This window comes from Ambystoma mexicanum, chromosome 9 (assembly GCF_040938575.1).
Source record: "Ambystoma mexicanum isolate Mex_15411 chromosome 9, UKY_AmexF1_1, whole genome shotgun sequence".
Classification (NCBI taxonomy): Eukaryota; Metazoa; Chordata; class Amphibia; order Caudata; family Ambystomatidae; genus Ambystoma; species Ambystoma mexicanum.
Genome location: NC_090931.1, coordinates 868761395 through 868782350, shown reverse-complemented (window position 1 = coordinate 868782350; position 20956 = coordinate 868761395). Strand labels below are relative to the sequence as shown.

Genomic DNA, 20956 nt, shown 5'->3' with positions numbered 1-20956 from the left:
GTATTCGCTTTTGGTATTACAGTATCAATATGTTTCCTGGTGTGGTGATTTAGGCTTCGGCAGCTTTTTCTTTATCTCTATTTGTTGGTTATCCTTTGTTGGAATTGTCAAGTTTCTCAGAAAAGCGCGTGATCCTCTTTGTCTTTTATTTTTGGGGAGTATTCCCTTTTTGGTGGATTCTTTGGTTACTGGTGTTTTATTTCCCTTTGTAAAGATCCCGTAGGCTTCAAGACCTTTCAAGTTCATATTTAATTTATTGCTGTTCTTTATATTACTGTGATCTTCTTTTGGTATCACCGCTGCTTTATCCACCTTTGCAGCAGCAGGGACTTCCTCTCTCAGATCAATCAGGTTCTCTTCAACAATATGGTGTTTATTTCTATCTTCCTCCCTTTTGTTTGTCTTGTTTAAATCACTGTTGTTCTCTAGTCTCTGCTGTTGCATTGGCTCATTTCGTAGTTTGTGATTTGGCAAGTCTTTTATCATGGGTTTCTGCTGTTTATTATTTGATGTCATCATTGTAATCAGAGCATGCGTCAGATCTGTTTTTTTTCGGCTCTGTCAGTCTGTGCAATATCAAATAATCTAGTTTGCCACATATGGCTAGTTTGAGCTTCCACCTCCAATCGATATTGTATTTTATTCATACATGATTCTAAAAAAATTAGCTTGGAATGTATTAATGCGAGTAGAGTCATTTGATCCTTTATCGTCTCTGTCAAACCTTCTTGTAATTTCATATAAGAGATTAATGATTGTGATGTGGTTGTTATTAACATATTTTGTAAGTCTAGCATTGACGTTGGGATGGATGCTATTTCCTAATTGTGGACTGATTTGCATCTACATTTATTCTGCAAAGTCTCTTGGTAGAACTTTCATTTATGGTCGGCATGGAGTGCATGCAGGTGATGCTGTTTTCTGTCGCTGCTTTTATTGTTTTGTTTGTTCTGAGCTTGTTCTTTTTCGGTCCGTTGATCAGGAGTCAGTGTTTCTCTTTCTTCTCTCTGTGTGGGGGGATGTATGTTTTCAAAGACTTCTCTTCTTTTTTCATGATTTCTCATGAGATTTTCAATTTCTGTTATATCTAGTGACAATCTTGCTGCTTTAGGGTTCATCTGCTCATTCTTTCTATTCGCAGGTTGTTGTGAGTGCCTTCGGCTTTCATAAAGAGCTTGCCATTTGTTAGCTTTGGTGGCCTTTTCTTGCTGGGTTAGTTCTTTTCTCTCTTTTGTTGGCCAGTCTTGTTGTTTGTTATCTATTTTTTCATTGTTATTTCCTGTAGTGGGCACATTCCTTTCGAAATTGCAACTGGGAGGATCCCACACCACACTGTCTTCAACCTTTAATAGATTGTCTCTTCTCCTTTTTTTTAATCTTCAATGCATTTGTCCACCAATTTGATTGGCGTTAACTTTGTGCCATGTCTTGGTTTACTACGTTCCACATTTCTCCCATTTTGATCATATGCTGCTTTTTCTTCTTCCATCGCTCTGTTTTCCTCGTGTTTGTTCCTTGTCATGCTTGCCTCTTGGTCAATATTCTCTTTTTTTTCTGAGCCTTGATGTTGCGTAGCTTTATACATTGAACTTGTGTCGCCTGACGATTTGTTCTCATCTTCGCTTCTCGGACTGTTTATTTTACCCTGTAGAGGTGTACTCTGCATTTGCGGCTTCTGTACACTTTCTATTGCTGAGTTGTTATAGCAAGAGGTGAATAGGTCCGGTATTGCTGTTAGGCTTCTTTCACTTTCTTTTAAAGTGTCTCCATTACATGGAGTGTATGCATCCGATGTTCCTGATTTAATGAGTTCTGTTTCTTTTGTGGTGTCTCCATCATTTGGAGTTGTCACGTTTGCAATCTCTTTTTCATTATTTTTGCATGCATTTATGCTTTCTGATTTCTGAAAGGGAATTCCATAGTTTTTTTCTGCAGCCTCGTCTGAAGCGGGGTCATTTCTGTGTTTCTCTCGTGCTTTATTATGTGCGTCTTTCCCACCTGCTTGATTATGGCTGTGGGAGCTTTGTTGATGGGTGGGACCATTTGCCGTCCCTCTTTGTTTTGTTTCTACTCCAGGCAGTGACTCCTATGTCACTCGCAGAGCTCTCCTCTCACCTCGGCTCCGCCTCCAAGAATCTCAGCAGCTCGGGAAGCTGACGCTCCACCCAGGAACAGCCATGCCAAGCCCCACAGCAACGTTCCAGCCCCGTTCAAACTCGCCGCTTCCTAGGACACGAAAAACATGGGTAATTACGTTCCTTTTCTTTGGATTCCATTGCATGCTTACAAGGACTGTTTTGGGGGCATACAAATTTCAGGGGTTTCCGGGTTTTCGATAGGTCGTCCTCTGCCAGCGTCAGTGTACCTATCCAATACGTCCCTCACAAAATGTTCTAAATGCTGGTGGATCAAAGGCTGGAAGCCCGCAGTCTCCACCTGCATTGTACAGTTTTTAAATGTGACAATGTGTTATCACGTAGTTTCTTATACTTCCAACAAGGGCTCTTCAATCAGTGTGTTGTCGGCAGCAGGCGTTAGTGTAACTGCCTTAGCAAACTAATCTGAGCGCTGGTGGAGCAAAGGCTAAAAGCCTGTAGTCTCCACCTGCGTTCTTCAGTTTTTAAGTGTCGCTGTATGTGGTCACGTAATTTCGTGTGGTTGTGGCATAAGGTCATTAAGGGCTATGTTATGCCCATGTCTTTTAATTTGGGAGATTTGGTTATATCTTACCTCTCCAGGAAGTTCTTATAATCTCCGGTTTTCTCTTTGTTGTTTAGTGGTTTGGAGAAGTTCTATGGAGTATCACAGCCCGAGGGCCCATCCACGCCCGGACTGCCCAGACTGTGTCACACTCACGACCGCACTGCGCGGCCAACTCTGCGGTATGAAGGTGGTTATGTACTGCTGTGCTTCTCTTCCAACAGTAGTAAACAGCATAGAAAGACTTGTATCCGATCACTTGTAGAAGAGAGCGGACTGCCCAGACTGTGTCACACTCACGACCGCACTCCACCCTTTTTATCTGAGTTTTTTTCTTTTCTTTTCGTGCCTGCAATTGTTTTGTTTTAAATTGGACTGATGTTATCTGCGGGTTTAATGTGATGCTAAGTAGGAGTTTTTAAAGGAAATTTTTTTTGTTAAAGGTTTCTTCGTGCTTTTCTATTGTGTTGGCAAGAAATCAATACAACATAAAAAAAGATATATGTTTTGGCTCTAAAAAGGGAATATCTCGAGGCTGGCTGTTCTCATTTTTTAATTGTTTTTTGGCATGGTCTAGTTCAGTCTATGGCCAACGAGTGTGCCAAAAATGTTGAAAACAAAAGTGCACAATTTCAAGATATTGTGGGCTAAAGAGTGGATTTTGGCAGCCTCTATGCAATTCCCATGCAAAAACATGTTTTTCAGAAATCATTTTAGATCCAAAAATGTGAATGAAACTTTGCAAAATTTAGCAGGATTGTTTGGATTTGGCCAGATCAGTTGAATGACAAATTTGCTGAGCTTTCAGCTATAAGAACAATTTTTCCATTGGGGAACATTTCTGCGTTTGCCTATGTACATTTTACAGGGTTGCCAGTTTCTGAGTGATCCATACCTAATCTCCATCTCAAGATTGGCAGTCTCTCAAAGTCGTGTCTTCAACCTATGCATAAAATCCAAAGTGGGCCTCTGAACCCAGACCAAAGGCCCATAGGCTGAATACACAGAAAGTCCATGTATCTTTATCTTACTTACGATTCCTTTAAAGAGCTGTATGTTTTAGCCGAGCTTTCCCTCCAAACACTGCTAGATGTCCCTGATGTGGTGACTGCCCTAGTGGGAGTTGGAGTGCCACCTGTCTAGGGTTAGGGGATAGACAAAAGAGACTGGCCCTGACTAATTGCAGACCAAAGTCTCAGAAAGGTTCAAATAATAGGTGCGTAAAGAATCCCAAACTGTAGTAAAATCTGGGGATACCGGAACAAGGAGCACAGGAGGGAGTTCAGTCCAATTTATTACCCCCTTCTCATCTGCTCACATGTACAGTATTAAACACAACATATGTAATTCCTCCAGGATGTCTGGTTAGTATTCAAACATTCCATGAAAAAATGGTCGACCGGTTTAGGTAGGGTATCGATCCCTTCTTTCCAACTTTCATCAGAGCCCAGACACATTTGAAAATGTTTGTGTCACGAGTCACAATGGCGATGCACGAGATCAGACTTCTGTGCCAGAACCCCTGTCGGAGACCTAAAGTGGAACAAGATGGGAGTGGACGTGTTGTCAATACTTCTTTTGTGGGGATCTATTTCTTATGCTGGCCACTTTAGGGCAAGAGACGGTCGTTAGCATATTGCTGCTGATGCCTTATTGGAGTGAGTGGGGATGTGTGCCGTTAGTCGCCGCTATCTGATTTCCCCTGCAAAAACAGTGGCAATTGGGTAGGTAGGTATTGGGTTCCCTACAGTTAGGTGCCGAAATCACTTCTATGCTGTGTGAACACTCCAGCAAGGAAATAGGTTAGCAATACAACTAGATATATACTCACCAAGAATTTAAGTTCAGAAGATAAACAACAAAAGAGCGTCCGCTCGCTGCGGCTGACAAAAAGTAGCTGGTGTAGCTCTGTACTGCACATAGTCTCCATCTTGGATTCAGAGCCTCTCAGAGCGACCCATGAGGTATGAGCTTCGCAGGGTCCACCATCTTGGAATGGCTTAAGGGCATATGCTGTTTCATGTATGTTGTGACCAAGAACTTTCTAATTATGATCTATATGCATGCATAAGTAGGCGAAGCTCTACTTGTTAGTACTATTATGCATGAGCATCGTTACATTTGTTCTCTTTTCATATGGAACACACGAGAAAGGGCAACGATGGAAATAAAAAATTGAATTGTGGGCTATCGTGTATAAAGTGAAAAATTGTTGTTCGCTCCCATAAGGTTCTTTATCCTGGAGCAAAGTTCCCGTTATTTTGAAGTGTGGGGCCATGGGCACTCCCTATTGTGTAGACTATGATTTGCATGCATGCATGTGGGAGTCTGCTGGTGTGGTTGCCGAGCTCCCAGCATCAGGGCCGCCATTTGTAAAAGGGGCAGACAACACTCAGGGTTTGTTGAAGGCAAGCACTAGTAATATATGTGCCTCTGTAGGATGTATATGTATAGATAAGCATTGCGCTTTTCACGAGTTTGCTAAGAGGCCGGATAATTTTAATTTTAAGAACCACAATGTAAACGGTCCTCCTTAAAAATTCAGTGACTGGGTACTTTTTGTAGTACCCATCGGGAACGCCGGCATGGTGGTTATAACAGGCGCATTATCTCATTGCAGTTCGATCTGTCAAAGTTGCAATTAGAAGTGGGATGCTAACTCACACGCGTCATCTTGGAACACAGGGCTGCTTAAGGTTAACCTGTCCTAGAGAGCTGCTTAGTTGGCTGCTGTGGTCTAATGGGATTGTCCATTGAATGCAAACCGCTGCATAAATACAAGTCTACATGAGAGCTAAATCAAAGTACTGAGTACAAACATATTTAATAACTGTGTCGTGTGTATGGTTGCCTGTGATATGTGTAGACTTCAGGGTGGCAGACACCACTAAATACGCAGAGCTGGGTGGAAAGTGCTGCTAGCATATTAATATACGGATGGGATCAGTTTGGCTAATCTACTCAGAGTTATTATTGGTTAATAGTGGTGTATGCCACACCGGAGCATCTCACATATAAAACCAATAACTGCAAATAACACTAATGGGTAGTAAGTGGACTTGCCAAGGTTACCAAAGTTTGCCAGCTGGTGAATTCATTCAGTCCCATTTTGTCCGTTTTGAGACAAAATATCCAGGACTGGTCTCTCTTGAATAACAGGGCAGCGATGTCTCGCCTGCGTTTTGGGACCTTGACTTTTTATAGAATGGTCCATGTGAAATCTAAATGTGAATGTCTTAGTCTAATGAAATGCTCTACCCTCGGGGTCCTACGTTCTTTGGTTCTAATGCAGGACCTTTGCTGCCCAATTCTTATTTTGACTGGACGCGATGTCATACCGACATAGTCCACAGGCGCATGTGATCTGATAAATGACATCGGTTGTGTTACAGTTAGTAAAAGTCCTTTGTGTCCAGGGGAAAAGCCACCTCTATCAATTTAAGTGCTGCATCTGGTTTGTGCACAGGCTGTGCATTGCTCGCATGATGCATGACCAGAAGGTCCTGGGTTAGTCCAAAAAGTACCCTGTATAGGTGTCTCTCTCTCTCTGGGTATGTATTCACTTGGGAATCTCTCAAGTTCTTTCTCCATTTTATGGCGGACCTTGGGTGGGTATATTACTTTTTCCCCTATTTAGGATGGACCAAAGTTTCAAAATGTCCCTTTTATACGGTACCCAATAGATGAATAACTAAGCACTGCAGTTATTATATCACCCAATGTCTCTCTGGTGGGATTTTGGGTTAGCATAATATCCCCTGGGATATATCTGACTCGTTTTCATGCATTTCTGATAGTTCTTTTTTGGGTTACCACGTTTTTTTCAGTTTTTGGGCCAACATCAATGATTGTATGTCATATTCTTTCAGGGTCAAACAATTCCTGCGGAAACACAGAAATTCACCCGAATGGCAGATTTTGTTTGAGTGTCTTGGGGTGGTGACTTTGGAATTATTGTAGCAATGAAATTCTGTCTGTAGGTTTGTGGTAAACAGTTGTAGTTATGCCACCCTCCATGGCCATGAGAGTGAGATCAAGAAAGTGAATCTGTGTTTTACTCGAATTCATGGTGAAGTTGCAATAAAGGTTCTGGTTGTTAAGCAAATCCAAACAGGCTGTTATCTGGTCTTCTGTGTCTTCAAAAATGAGCAGTATGTCGTCACTATAACGTGCCCAGTGCTGAATGTTCTGTCGGGATGGGTTGTTAGGCTCGTAAATAGTGCATTCTCAAATTCTGACACATATAAGCTGGCCAGGTTGGGGTCAGAAATTGCCCCCATTGCAGTGCTTGAAATGTTCTTGAAGTTTTCTTCTTTAAAAAATGAAGACGTTTTTCGTGAATGCCAGTTCTACCAATTGCATAACCAGTTACTGGTATTGCCAGTGGTGGTTCTTTTGCACGTAAACGTCTGTGGATCACTGTCAGTGTTTCTTCCTGAGGGATTCTGGTATATACACATTTTATGTGTAGTGTGACAAGAAACTGTGTCATGGGATAAAAGTCTGCACATACCACAGGAAACCATACACAGACTACAGTTATTAAGTATGATTATATTCAGTACATTAATTTAGCTCTCATGTAGACTTGCATGTATGCAGTGCTTTGCATTCAATGGACAGTCCCATTAGACCAGAGCAGCCAACTAAGCAGCTCTCTTTGACAAATTAACTTTAAGCAGCCGCCTGTTTGTGGTATTCGCACATTTTCTCACAGGAAAAGGGTTGAGATTGCTGAAAATGTGTAATGTGACTTTGAACGTTTGTTTCAGAGCCTGTTTTGGTTCCTAGTTCACAACTGGGTGTATGAACCCCAATGCTCTTAAATTTGATTTAACCTGTTTGTACCATGGAAAGTCACAACCACCATCCTGTGAAACAAGATCACACATGGTGTCCCTGTAGCTCCCCAATACTAGCGAGGACCACAATATCACCCACTGCAATACTGGGTTAGGTGAGACAACATCACCTATTAAATGTTAATTAATTTCCATCTGTAAAGTGACATTGGATGTGCTAGAGGGCAAGTTCAAAGCTTTTTCAGGAACTTATTCTCAACTGTCTCAATTTGTTGAACCGTTGGTGAACCCCCATAGCTCTATACTGCTACCGCTCTAGCCTGCAGATTAAAAATGTGCAATGCAGCTGAAAGCACCCATTACCATGCAAATTTGCATATTTCAGAATCACATTACTATTTCTTTCTAAAATGAAGCATGCTTTTTTTCCATCTGATCAGTCCATTTGCTGCTTCCTACGAAGCAGACACTGAGATAATCACACCTAGACACCAGTCATGGCTGTATCCATGCAATTTCATGTGTAAACTCAGTGGCTTTTTGTGGGGCGGGTGGAAGACCATGGCCCTGCTCTTACCCAAGTTAATGGCGAGATCATTTTGCCTACATCCCTCATTATAATCAATTCCTTGGCTCGTAAGGCCAATCGGGGTCAGGGATATCAAGATGGAGAGAGGGAGTACATGAGGAGAGATCATACAACTGAAGTCTGAAACACAACTCAAGGCCAATTGTGTTTGCAGAAACTCAATGGCCACATTGCACATGTAATGGCATTTCCATAGGAAATACCTCCAAACCTGAATGCTGTTACCACCACTCCTTTTACTTGAAAGTATGCCAAAGTGTGAGTGATGGGGTGGCAATGTTATTCCACAGTATGAGAGGAGGAGGAAAGGTTTGGAGGATTTACCATTTATTGCATTTATTGGAGGTAATCTGGAGGAAAAACCTCTAGCTAAGTGCTGGAGGTTTTCCCGCTACATCACCTCCAAATTTGGTCTACAGCCGGGCAGTAGACGAAGTGGTAAAGCCATTATTCATGAAGACCTTTCCCCGCACCGACATACTCGTGATGAGGGCCAAAAACTTTGCAAACTGTTAAATTGCAAGGACTCAGCCGTCCATGTCCTCAGCCACCACATCCTAGTGGCACCCACTTATTAAGCAGTTTAGCACCAAAGCAAGAATTCCTGTTGAAGGAGGTCACATTCCCCTTGGAATTCGTTTGTGAAAAGATATGACAAGAAAGACGAATACATACCTTCTTGAGGGTCGTGAAATCAGCCGACTAAGAGGAACTCACTACCAAGTAACTGATTAAAAATGTATTTCCGGACCTCCTAAACTCTTTAGGACCACACATCCTTAATACCATGCAGAATTGCACTTCCGCCAGGTCAAAGCTTCTGTAATATGGGACCTGGTTTCTCAATGTCATTAAAGGAATATCACAAAATGACAGAGGGCAAAAAGTCTGACAACCAAAAGTCCCAGCCCCATTTTTCTGCAGATATATATGTGGCGGCGTGAAGTTAATAAAAATGTATATGAGTAAGGTGGGGAGGGTGTGGGGGTTCTCTCCCCACATATATATTTGCAGAAAAAAGGGAAGAAAAAACCCAAAAAAGTCAGACTTTTGGTAGTCGGACTTTTGCATTCGGTCATTTCACGCAGATCCATATTTAAATGTGTGCAGCTGAAAGAAAAAACCATTACCCACTGCACTTACTCGTGACGTCAGGTTATAGCCTAGTTCATTAGCTCTCCTAGATTAATTATCTTCTTAGACACATTCATTGCTTCCCCAAACAAAGGAGTAGGTGTATGCCTGCCAAGACGCTCATGCCTCGAATGCCAAAATATAAACGCTATGCTTCCTGCATTTAGTTGCAGGAAATGCAGAGGCCTGTCCCTCATCCAATGAAGGTATTTTGTCAACTGTTCAAAAGACCTTGGCTGCATGATGGCCCATAGACATAAGGTGTCGTGCGACTGATGTTGCGCCCGTGCACCATGGAAGCCTGCAATAGCTGTGCAAAGCCTCTAGTCACCTGTAATTTAAAAAAATTGCATAACTCAATTAAAGTAACTTATTACAGTTGGGTTGTGACGTCAATGCTGCTGCCTCAGACAGCACAGAGGACACATACAACTGCCAGAGGACCATAGACGCTACCGCCACCCAAATTAGTGGTCCCCAGCCCAAGGCTCTCTTGTAGTGAGCCAAGACCAAGCATTGAAGTGAATAGTTTGCCCATGTTTTATAAGGGATAAAATAACCCCTATTGTACGTACAAAAGTAAAATGTTGCCAGTTACATTGCTCGATTTGGTGACTGAATGCCTTCGTGACTAGTTACATCCTTTCAACGCATGGCAGAGGCAGCTTATCTCATATATACCCGTGCAACAACGGTTCCTGGAAATTGTTAAAAAAGAAGAAGGAAAGCTGTGCCCTTTGATGAATCTAGGGCAGAACCAGTGGTTATGAAAAGGCCTCATTCGACCTTCTGGGATCTGCTGCACAGGAGGTTTCTGCAAGATTTCAAATCCGATGTATTTATTTGATGTTCTCCAAAGGGTGTCAGGCTTCATGACATATAAGAGAACAATAAACAAGCAAACCGGGCCCTTTCACAGCTACTGCTAAAGGTCACCTTCCAGAAACCGGTTTTGGAAAAACAAAGAATTGATGGGATTCTTTGGGACTAAGTTTGTAAGGTGGTGAGGCCTCACATTCTTGTCACCTGGCAAACACTGAGCTGGCATCCCTAGGCCCTCAATGAACAGGCGAGTTCTGGATGATTGTTCAATGTAGTGAGCTGGCACAGCGCTTCTCAATATCTAGCTTGCAAGTTCTTCTACTAGGAACTGGTGATTATAAGTTGTGCGTGGGGTGCAGACCCACGATTCAGTGCCTCTGTACTGGGCACACTGATTGTAGAAATGAGTGAAAGGACCTATGCTATGTAGCCTTCGGTGTGGGTTGCACACCCTATCATCCACTATGTGGTTGGGTTTATAATGATTTTGTTTCACCATAATAGTTTTACTATTCAATGGCTGTCTCTCTCTCCACTTTAAAGATGGCCGCCACCTTTACGATTAACTTTGCACTTCCTATTGCCACCACAAACGCTGCTTCTCCCGAGCCGCTCAGAGCCTCTAACAGATTGAACTGGCGCTGCTTGACACAGCGGAAACATAGCACAAGCACATTGATCCATATGTACTGTGGCGCATGATGTTCCCGAGCCTTACATTAATCCCTTTATTCCACAGCTAATCTCATTTTCCCCACGCGCTGCGTTTAGAACTCAGTAAATGTACACTGATATGTGGGAAGTGCAGCACACAGAGTTATCATTAAGCATGGGTGTCTTTAGGCGCATGCACTTTATTACACCGTGGGTAGCCTTTCACACACAGGCTTATATATATATCTAACTGGTATAGACATTATTAAGACGGATGATGAGAGGCATACCATCTTCTAAGAAAAGGCACACAGGAGCACTTGAACTGAGTGAGGCTCCTTTTTAACTATGGGAGCAGTTAACAAACAGCATGAGCAGATGAATGCATAGCTAAGCGAACGGCCCCATGGTAAGATTGCAAAATCAGTTAGAGACAGGAATAATAAGATATCATGTTATAATGTTTGCCATGTTCTCTTATTTTCTTATATGTTCTCTTATATGTTGTCTCTGTTGTGTAGGTCACGTGGTCTACTGTGGTTTTTTGTCATCGGATATGTGCGATGATGATGATAATGATGTTATGACATGATATTGCGTGACCCATAATATGACTAAATGTGTCCACCAGTGGTTTACGCTATGTTTATGAATACTGTACATTGGCGAATGATACGTATCAGATGAGATCTATAGACCCTGATGAAGGACAAGTGATGTCTGAGTAGCATCTGCGATATTGTCCAAGCAATTAAACCATAAAAAAACAGATTATTGTATAAAACCAATTCTTTCGAATGATCATAGAATGTGAATTCAACTATCACATGAATATTAACACTATAAATCCAACCACATAGTGGATGTTATGGTGTGCAACCCACACCGAAGGCTACATAGCCTAGGTCCTTTCACTCATTTCTGGATGATTGTCATGCGGCTTCAGGCGTATGCTGTTTACGATGGGCAGGTCGGATGGAAGAGGGTGGTCCAGAGTTTATCCTAGAATTTGTAGTGGTCTTGCGGTAGTCACAATTCAGTGCTAATAATGTTTAAAAAAGCAGGACAGGTATTTCCTTTTGCTACTCATTGTATGTTGCGTAATGGTCTGTCCTGTGGCCTCAGCTTACAGCTTGGGGCCAGCAGATTTATACGCTGGTTGGGACATACACAACATCGTCATCATTGTCATTTGTTCTATTACGAGCCAATGCAGGCAACTCAGAGGGTGGGATTGTGTGCCATTCCCTTTTTAGTCCAACTACTAGTCCACACTGCCTGAGTTTGGACTACTTGCAGTTGTTTTAAGTTCTTTTTTGGAAGCTCAGGGCTGGGCCAGTTACACTGTGGGGCTACATTCAAGAAAGGCCCAACTTTCTTGAGCATATATTGCTGTAGATTAATCTTCTCTGTCACGGTGATCACTTATGGGCAGAAGGTTAATAAGGTACCTGACTTAGGGCCTCATCACGAGTTGGGCTGTAGCCCTTAAATGCGGTGGTAACAGTATTACCGGCGCATTCAAGGGCTGGCCCTATCACGAGTTTGGTGCTAAATCGGCTGTTTTAACTCCAGCTTTTTTCTGGAGGAGAAAATCCCTGTTTTCGGCAGTACTACATATTAGCCCGCAGTATTAGCACCGAAAATTCCCCAATGGATTCCAATGGACCCAATCAGGAATGGGGATTTACCGTTAAGGTCCAACCCGTGATCCGGTGGTAATACCACCGGGCCGGTCAGTGCTAGGGCTATTACAGTCGGCGGTATTACAGCCGGGAATACAGCCCAACTCATGATGAGGCCCTTAGCCCCCCAAGTCCGTGTCTTTGTCAACAGTTCCCAGATGCATCAGTCAAATGAGAGGAAGGTGCTTTAAGCTGTTTTGTTTTTTTAAAGACGGATTTCCAGCTTGAACGCATCAAGGTATAGGCCGCCTAGCTTCATACTGTCTCTGTATATTTCAGGGAGGGTGATCAAAACATATGGATTAGGTTGCATGCCTTTTCCTATCTGGATCACGTTTTGTTAAGAATCTGCACACAGAGCCACAGGGAGATGGCTAAACCTTGTGGGACACGGCCAGTTATTTGTCCCCAGAATCCGCCAGGAGAAGAGGAACCATTGGGTCCTGCCCTGACGGTATGCTAGCGGGACTTAGGTACCCGCAAATCTAGGGCAACCTCTTTTGCTATCACGCCCTGCCCTCATTCTCCCCTGATCATCCCGGAATTCACAAAGGGCAGAGGACCTGATCCCCTGATCATCCCGGAATTCACAAAGGGCAGAGGACCTGAGGGCAGATTGGGTCCCAGCCAGATGCCATCTCACACAGGCCCCTCCACACATTTTTCATTGCTACAGTACCTTGCCAATTGGAATACCAGGTGAAGGACACTCGCGCCTTGAAACACTTGTGTATAGGCGCGTTATAAATGCCAATTCATATCATATCATATCAAAGGGTAATTAATACCTGTTTGCTTGTTCACTTTGCCCTTCCTTCTTTGCCCTCCCACTTCATGGCCACCACCAACTAGGAAATCTTAAATTCCATATACCAATGTTGCTCAGTGCCCACCGGTTCCTACTCTGATCATTTAACTTCTTTTTTTCTGTTCTGGTTACTACTGGTCTTGTACTTAAATGTCGGTCCCTATCAGCATATTATTGTATTATTGTGGTCACTACCCAACTTATTTTTAAACGTTGATCTCTGCAAACTTGAATTTTAATTTTGCTCCCCACCAACCTTGTACTTAATTTGTGGTAAATACCAGCCTTGTGTTACATTTTGGTTGGCCAATTCTGGCCACTACCGCCTTATTAATTTCATTTTGAACACTACTGGCCTTGCTCCCACTAAACTCTCTTTCCATTCATCTCGGTATTGAGTTCACCCGTAACATGTGTCTACACATCCTCACACTCCTCCTAATTACCCTATCTCTACCCCTCACTTGATGTATCTAGCAGTCCCTTCCCAGAATGGTGCCCCACTTTATCCCCCAATCCACCACTCCCATCCTGTTACCATGAGCACCATGTAAATGGCACTCTGGCTCTTACAAGCACATTCATTCTAGTAGATTCTTCCACAACCATCCAACAAATCCCCCGCCTACCCCCACACCAAACTCTTGCAATGGCTACGGGATGCTCAGTCCCTGTGCAAGAAGACCTCCTTCCTCACGGACGAGTTCGACTCTCACCGCCCGTGTTTGCTATCATTGAGAAATGGATTCCCACCCACAATAAAGCAACTCTTGCAGCCCTCCACACAAGTGCAGTCCCTTCATTTCATTCCCCAAACCCAGCTGTAAAGAGCAGTGGTGTCCGCGGGATGATCAACAGAGCCACCTATTCTGCCCCCACCGACATTGCCCCCTACTACTTTTTAGCACATTTCTGTTCAGTCCCTTTCACTTCACCATTTGACATCCTCACCTCTCAACCCCTTTGCATGCTCCCCATCTGCCCTGATCTTTTCCTCCTACTTGAATTCCACCCCACTGAGGCCCCTACTGTACTCAAGAGTAACTTCTACTTCCCAAAAACGTCCAGCGTCCACTTCCAGCACCTACACTCCTTTCCTCCCAAAACCTGCTGAACTAGCACACATTCACCTGGCTCCCAGCCCATCCAGGGCTCCAGTCAATCCATTTACACTTCAAATGGACAAGGAACTAATTCTGCCTCTCTCGTCTCTTCAACTTATGACTTGCTTCTGGGATATTCACAGCCTTGTACAATGTGGTTACTGTCCTAGCCATCTTCATAAACCGGTAACCCTAACTACCCAGCGACTAGCTCACGATCTTCCATAATTGTTGAGACTGAAGTTCTGGAGCAGGAGGTGTGCAACTATATCATTGCCTGCCTAGAGCTCAACTGGCTGTGCAACCGCTCCAATCATGGCCCTGCAGAAGCCACTGCACTGAAACTCCATTCACCAATGCCTTCATTTTCCTTGCATCTTCTCACCACTCAAAGCCCTCATTCATCCTTATCCTCTGCGAACACTCTGACACCGTTTAGCATCCTTCTCTCACATAACTTGACTTCCAGGACACTGCCATCATCTGGATCATGGCCTATCCCAGCTGCGCCTTCTGCATCTTCTAGAACGCTGAAACCTTTTCTGTCCTGCCCTACCTTAAGGGGCCCCACAAGTATCCATTGTTGGTCCTCTCTTCACTCTTTACAACTCCTCTCTCAACAAGTTTATGTCCTCATTTGGCTTCCTGCGGACGACACGCAAATCTTCTTAATTTTCCCATCCTTCTCACCTGAACTGTCCTCTTGTGCCTTTCTTTCTGCCACCTCTTACTGGATGGGGCTTTAATGCCTAATGCTCATCTCTTCAAAAACAGAGGTCATCTACGTCCCAGCTTCTAATGCCTCCCTGCTCTTTCCCTTTCCCATATCCTTTTTCTCCAGCTTCCGCACACCACCCCCTAGGCTCTCAAATGTGAGGTGCTCTTCAAAAGCGCTATCAAATTTCACCTGCTCATTTCCTCCGCTGCCACTGTGACCCAGATCAACCTTTTGAAAATACACACGAGGGGGGCGTGGCCTGGAGCCGACTCGTCTGGAATGCTTTCCTGAGAGCTCCCGCTCGGCCCAATGCGCCCATTTAAATAAAACCCATATTCCGCCTCCGTTTGAGCCCGGGATTGAACCCATCGGTGGGGGAACCCCCCCCGCACCCTCCGTCCGAGTGGGTCCCAGTTTTACCCCGGGATTGACCGATACGTCACCTCTATCGCCCAGGGACCCACTCGGCAGAGAAATGGCCGCCACAGCTCCGACTCCCGGAGACCGCCCAGGAGGGGGCGGAACAGTTACAACAGCCTGCCGATCTGAAGCCGTTTAAGGTGGACCGTGTTTTGCTGCTCGCCGCCCGCTGATGTGCCACACTGCCTTTGGACCCAGCGACCGGCTCCTTTCGCTGGCGACGCCCGGAGCAGTGCTGCGCCCCGGGCATTGAGACCCCCGGCTCTCCGCCTCTACCCGCCTCCCAGTACGCGGCCGCTGGCCCGCCCCCGCTCCGCCGAGCCCTGAGGACGGCCTCTCGAGCCCACGAACATAATTCCTGGGCCCATCCGACTACAAGCAACTGACGGAAAGCTAACAACGCCGCTCGGCCTCGGGTGGCCCAGCGTCGGCCAAAGTCTCCTGATTCCGCCAAAAGCAGCCATCCGCTTCGCATTGAGAGAAGGACTCACCGGATCTCCGCCTCTCCCTCCCTCCCCGGACGCTGCCGCTGATCTGGGGCTGCCCCACCGTGCCCCGTAATAAGGCGGGGCACCACCCCCCCCACGCACTCCCAACCCAACTTCTGACACACGGCCCACGACAGGGGCCCATTGACCACCAGACAACGCCGCCCGGGAGCAGAGGCTTCAACAACATCTGAGCGCCAGTCCCACCAGAGGTGCGCACAGGGTCCGCGCAATATCTTCAGAGGCACCGGCCCAAGTATCTCTTCCCTTCACTCGGTGGATCGGTATACACTCCCAGCCGCTGGCTGCCCAGACTACTCTAGAACATCAACACCCTCAAAAACTCTCGCCTCAGCCCCTGCATCTTCTGGGTCCAGTCCAGTCGGCCATCTTGCGAACCAGCACCCTGTCCTCGACTGCCTGCCTCAAGCCGCCTCACTACATCTTTAGCCCACCTATCGATCCTTCTACCGCTCCACAATCCTACAAGGGTTGTTATCCCCCCCCACCTATCCAGGCTGCCCTAGGATCACGGGTTGACCCCGAAACCAGCACAGCAACACAACAACGCGCCTGCATCGGCGCCGGGAGGTAAGGAGTCGGGCGAGCTGGGAGGGCATCCTACTAGCCCTGGGCGCGCATCGGTGGGGGGCCACCAACAGTCTCAGTGGCCCGCGCCCCTGAGCCCATTTCATCTGTCCCCACTGGTACTTCCTGGGGTGCCATCTTAACCACCACCCCAATCGAGGTCCCCACACCTTCGGAACTCCCCCAAAGCCTCAGCTTCCACTATCTAGCGCAAGTGACACCCGCCACCGGACTCAGTGTCTCAGAACCAGTAACTCCCTGACAGCACAGAACTTCCTTTGCCTCGTCCACCCCGAGGTGCTGTCACACACCTCCGGGCACCCACTACAATGTCCAAAAGTGGGAAGACACCTAAACAAGGTGATATTGTCGCCCTAATGAACTCCGCGGCCGTTGACAGGGCCAAGAAGGGCGGTTCTCCGGAGCACTCCACCAAGAATAATGTCCCGGCACCCGCAGAATCAGATTCCATCACGACACAAGCTGCAACCAAAGCTGATCTCCAGGATCTACTAGTGGCTCTGACCAGGGAAATACAGAAAAGCTCTGCGGAAAATACTAAGAAAATAACCTCCCTAGACAAAAGAATGGGGGAAGTGGAGCACCGAACCGCCGAATTAGAGTCTGAAGTCTGTGACCAGCGATTCGAAAATGAACAGGACAAGGACAGGATATCCGCCCTGGAAGCAAGATGCAGCACCCTGGAGACAAAGCAGGAGGACTTGGAAAACCGATCAAGGAGAAACAACATCAGAATCCGAGGCATTGCAACCTCTATCCCGGAATCAGACCTGAAAGCTCACATATCGGACCTCCTCCGATTTATTATCACTCTCCCGGACACCTCCCCGCTGGAATTAGACCGGGTACACAGAGCTACCCCAAGGAAACCCTCCACGTTCCCCCCGGACGTTCTGGTCAGAATTCACTTCTTTCAGATAAAAGAGGACATTATGTGAGAAGCAAGACAAATGCGACAGATTACATTTCGAGGCTCTTCGATCTCACTTTATCAAGACCTAGCGAATGCAACTCTCCTGAAGCGAAAAGCAATGCGACCCTTGACAGCCTGGCTACAAGACAAGAAAATCCCGTACCACTGGGGCTTTCCCATGTCAGTAAAATTCAAATGGGAGGGATCTCAGAGGCAAATACAATCGTTGAAAGAGGCGGAGAAACTCATGGGCATAGCTGATACTGACCCCAGCACCGAACCTGAAGAATCAGCTCGCCCTCACCGGGACGACTCCCCAGGAGTGTCGTGGTCCAAATCCAACAGACGACGCAGACTCAGGGGCCCCCCGAAAAAAGATGGCGGCGGGGGTTGAACACGCAGCTACAGTTCCATGATCCCAGACCCAGTTGACCACACACACAGGGTCCACCCAAGCCCAAATGAAGCCCTTCTGGAAATATCGCAAGAAACCCCTATGCAACTGCGCAGAAGCGCGACTTCCGGCGAGCTCCCACACGGTTCACCTCGATGGCCCAGTTGGCCACACCGAGCGCATTGGTGCCACAAGTTCCCCAGTGGCAGTAGATAGACGTTCCCTCTACCAGTTCAACGTTGGGAAAGGAGGAAGGATACAGAGAGAAATTTGAAACTTACAAGAATGCCTTATCCATCACGGTCACTCACCGTCGCTAGAGTCATCCAAGGACTCTTCAGCACAACATGCAACAACATCCGAAATCAAACCCTCAACTCATTACATTTCACAGACCTTATCCAAAACCCGCAGATCAGCCCAGGGATAAATCCCATGAGACAACCTCGTCACCACACCACCAGAGGTGGCTAATACAACCGAATTAAGATTCCTCTCATGGAATATACAGGGGATGAACTCACCAAGAAAATGCAGATCGGTAGAACACTGCTTGGGTCACCTTTCCTGAGACATCGTCCTACTACAAGAAACGCATCTACTCGCAGAGGATGAACACCGCATAAAATTCAAGAGATACAAACAGTCCTTCTTCGCCACTTCTGGCTCAAAGAAAAGAGGGGTGGCAATTCTTCTCAGCAACAAAATTCCACTACTTAACATCACAATAAGGAGAGACCCAGAGGGCCGTTTCCTGCTTCTCAAAGGCATCTTCGAAGAACTTCCCATCAAATCGGTATCAATTTACAGCCCCAATACCTCCCAAAGCAAATTCCTAAATGACATCCTACCAACTATTCTATCATTCCGGGAAGGCCACCTATTCATTGGCGGAGATTTCAATGCCATCCCTAACCCACTGCTAGACAAAACTCTTCCCGCCACAAATAATGATTATACGCAGGCCCTTGCCTTACTCAAGCTGTTCAGAGAAACGGAGACAGTAGATGCATGGAGAACACAAAATGGCACCTCAAGAGACTACACACATTACTCCAACGTCCATAAGGGATACTCAAGAATTGACCTAATTTTAATCCCCGGCATCCTTTACCCTTGTGTCAATAACACGGAAATCCACACACGCATGATCTCTGACGACTCTCCGATCTCTGTGAACCTAGCCATCTCAGGCCAGAAATCCCCCCCTCAAAGGTACTGGAAATTGAATGATTCACTCCTTCTAGACATTAGTATAAGGGCCGAAGTGGAGGACATATTGATCAACTACTTCGAAGAGAACACCACACAAACATCCCCCATCAGTATAATCTGGGATGCAACGAAAGCGGTGGTTAGGGGTGTGCTAATAGGGGCCAGGGCGGAACAGCGAAGGATCTCAAACATAGCCACTTCCAAATTAGAAAAAGAAGTATCCCTCCACGAATCACAGCTAAAAACTAAATATTCAAGGAAAACGGAACGGGCCCTGAGAAAGGCAAAAACGGCCCTTGAAATGCACTGCGCCGACCGGACAGCCAAGTCCTTAGCGTATACAAAGCAGTTTTACTATGCCAAAGGAAACAAAGCAAACAGGATATTAGTACAGAAGCTGAGAACGCTCCGTAGTCGGAACAACATACTCAAACTGAGAGGGGGAAATGGAAAACTGCTCTTCTCCCAGTTGGAGAAAATAAACAAACTATTGAGACACCACACATCTATAATGTCCAGCGATCCGTTAAAGCTAGAAGATCTAACAGAATACTTGAGCGCACTGCCGCCCCGCAACCCTGGCCAACTGGAACATCTGGAGGTTCCCATTGGAGAGGAAGAAATTATCGAAGCCATCAAAGCCCTCAAACCCTCCGCTCTAGGCCCAGATGGCCTAACCGCAATCTTCTACAAAAGATTCGCCAGAGTGCTTGCCCCACAACTATCCGCCTTATTCAACTCTTTCCTATCCATGAGAGCCGTCACAAAATCCATGGCCGAATCAATCACGATCCTGCTTCACAAATCCGGAAAAGACCCCGAACTGCCAGATTCCTACCGGCCCATATCGCTCCTGAACAATGACGGGAAGATCTTTGCCAAAGTGTTAGCCAGAAGACTGGGCCCGACTCTTCCAAGCCTAATCGACCGTGACCAGACAGGATTTATCCCTGGCAGAGGGACCAACGACAACATTCGGCGAGTACTAAACCTAATTGAATGCGCTCACAAATCAAAAACAAAAATGGCAGTAATCTCATTAGATGCCCACAAAGCCTTTGATCGGGTGGACTGGGGATACATCCGCGAGGTCCTCCAACACTTTGGCTTCGGCCCTAACTTCACGTCATGGGTCATGGCCAACTATCAAATCCCCACTACACAACTCTGAGTTAATGGCACGAGCTCCGAACACATCCATATCACAAGAGGCACTAGACAGGGCTGCCCGCTCTCGCTCCTGGTCTTTGCTCTGTCCATGGAGCCCTTCGCCGCCAGAATCAGACGAAGTGAAGCCATAAAAGGAATTCAGGTGGGAAACCACAAGTACAAAATCGCACTCTATGCCGATGACGTGATGTTAACCATGACGAACCTTCCATCCTCCCTGGGGACACTATGGAAGGAGATCGAGGCGTTCGGTGCCCTATCGGGATTCAAAGTTAACTTAACCAAATCTTCAGCATTACCCATCAATCTATCCCACCTGGACGAGGCCGCGCTCGCACCACTCTCACCAATTCCCTGGGCCAAAGAGGCCATAGAATACCTCGGAGTCCAGATCACCAGAAATCCAACGCGCCTCTACTCAAATAACATACCACAATTACTCAGTGCTCTGCAGAATGACCTCAAGAGATGGAAACAACAAGAAATCTCATGGTTCGGACAAATTTCAACCGTGAAAATGAACCTGATACCCAGATGGCTATATCAATGTGCTTCTCTGCCACTACAAATCCCATCCCCGGCCATACGAGCACTGCAGAAGAAATTAATGGAATTTGTCTGGGGAGGGAAGAGGCCTAGGATCAACAAACGAATCATGATGAACGGAAAACAACTAGGAGGAATGGGTGTCCCTGACCTAGCCGGATACTCGCTAGCGGCTCAACTATCTCA

The 20956-nt window shown here is 46.0% G+C and overlaps 1 long non-coding RNA gene across 1 annotated transcript; it reads left to right on the top strand.

The window, feature by feature from the left end:
- Positions 1 to 2121: 2121 nt before the first annotated feature.
- LOC138488712 (uncharacterized) lies at positions 2122 to 4885 on the top strand. The gene is made up of 2 exons (XR_011274701.1): positions 2122 to 2246; positions 2778 to 4885. It is a non-coding gene; the product is annotated as an uncharacterized lncRNA (long non-coding RNA).
- The last annotated feature ends 16071 nt before the right edge of the window (positions 4886 to 20956 follow it).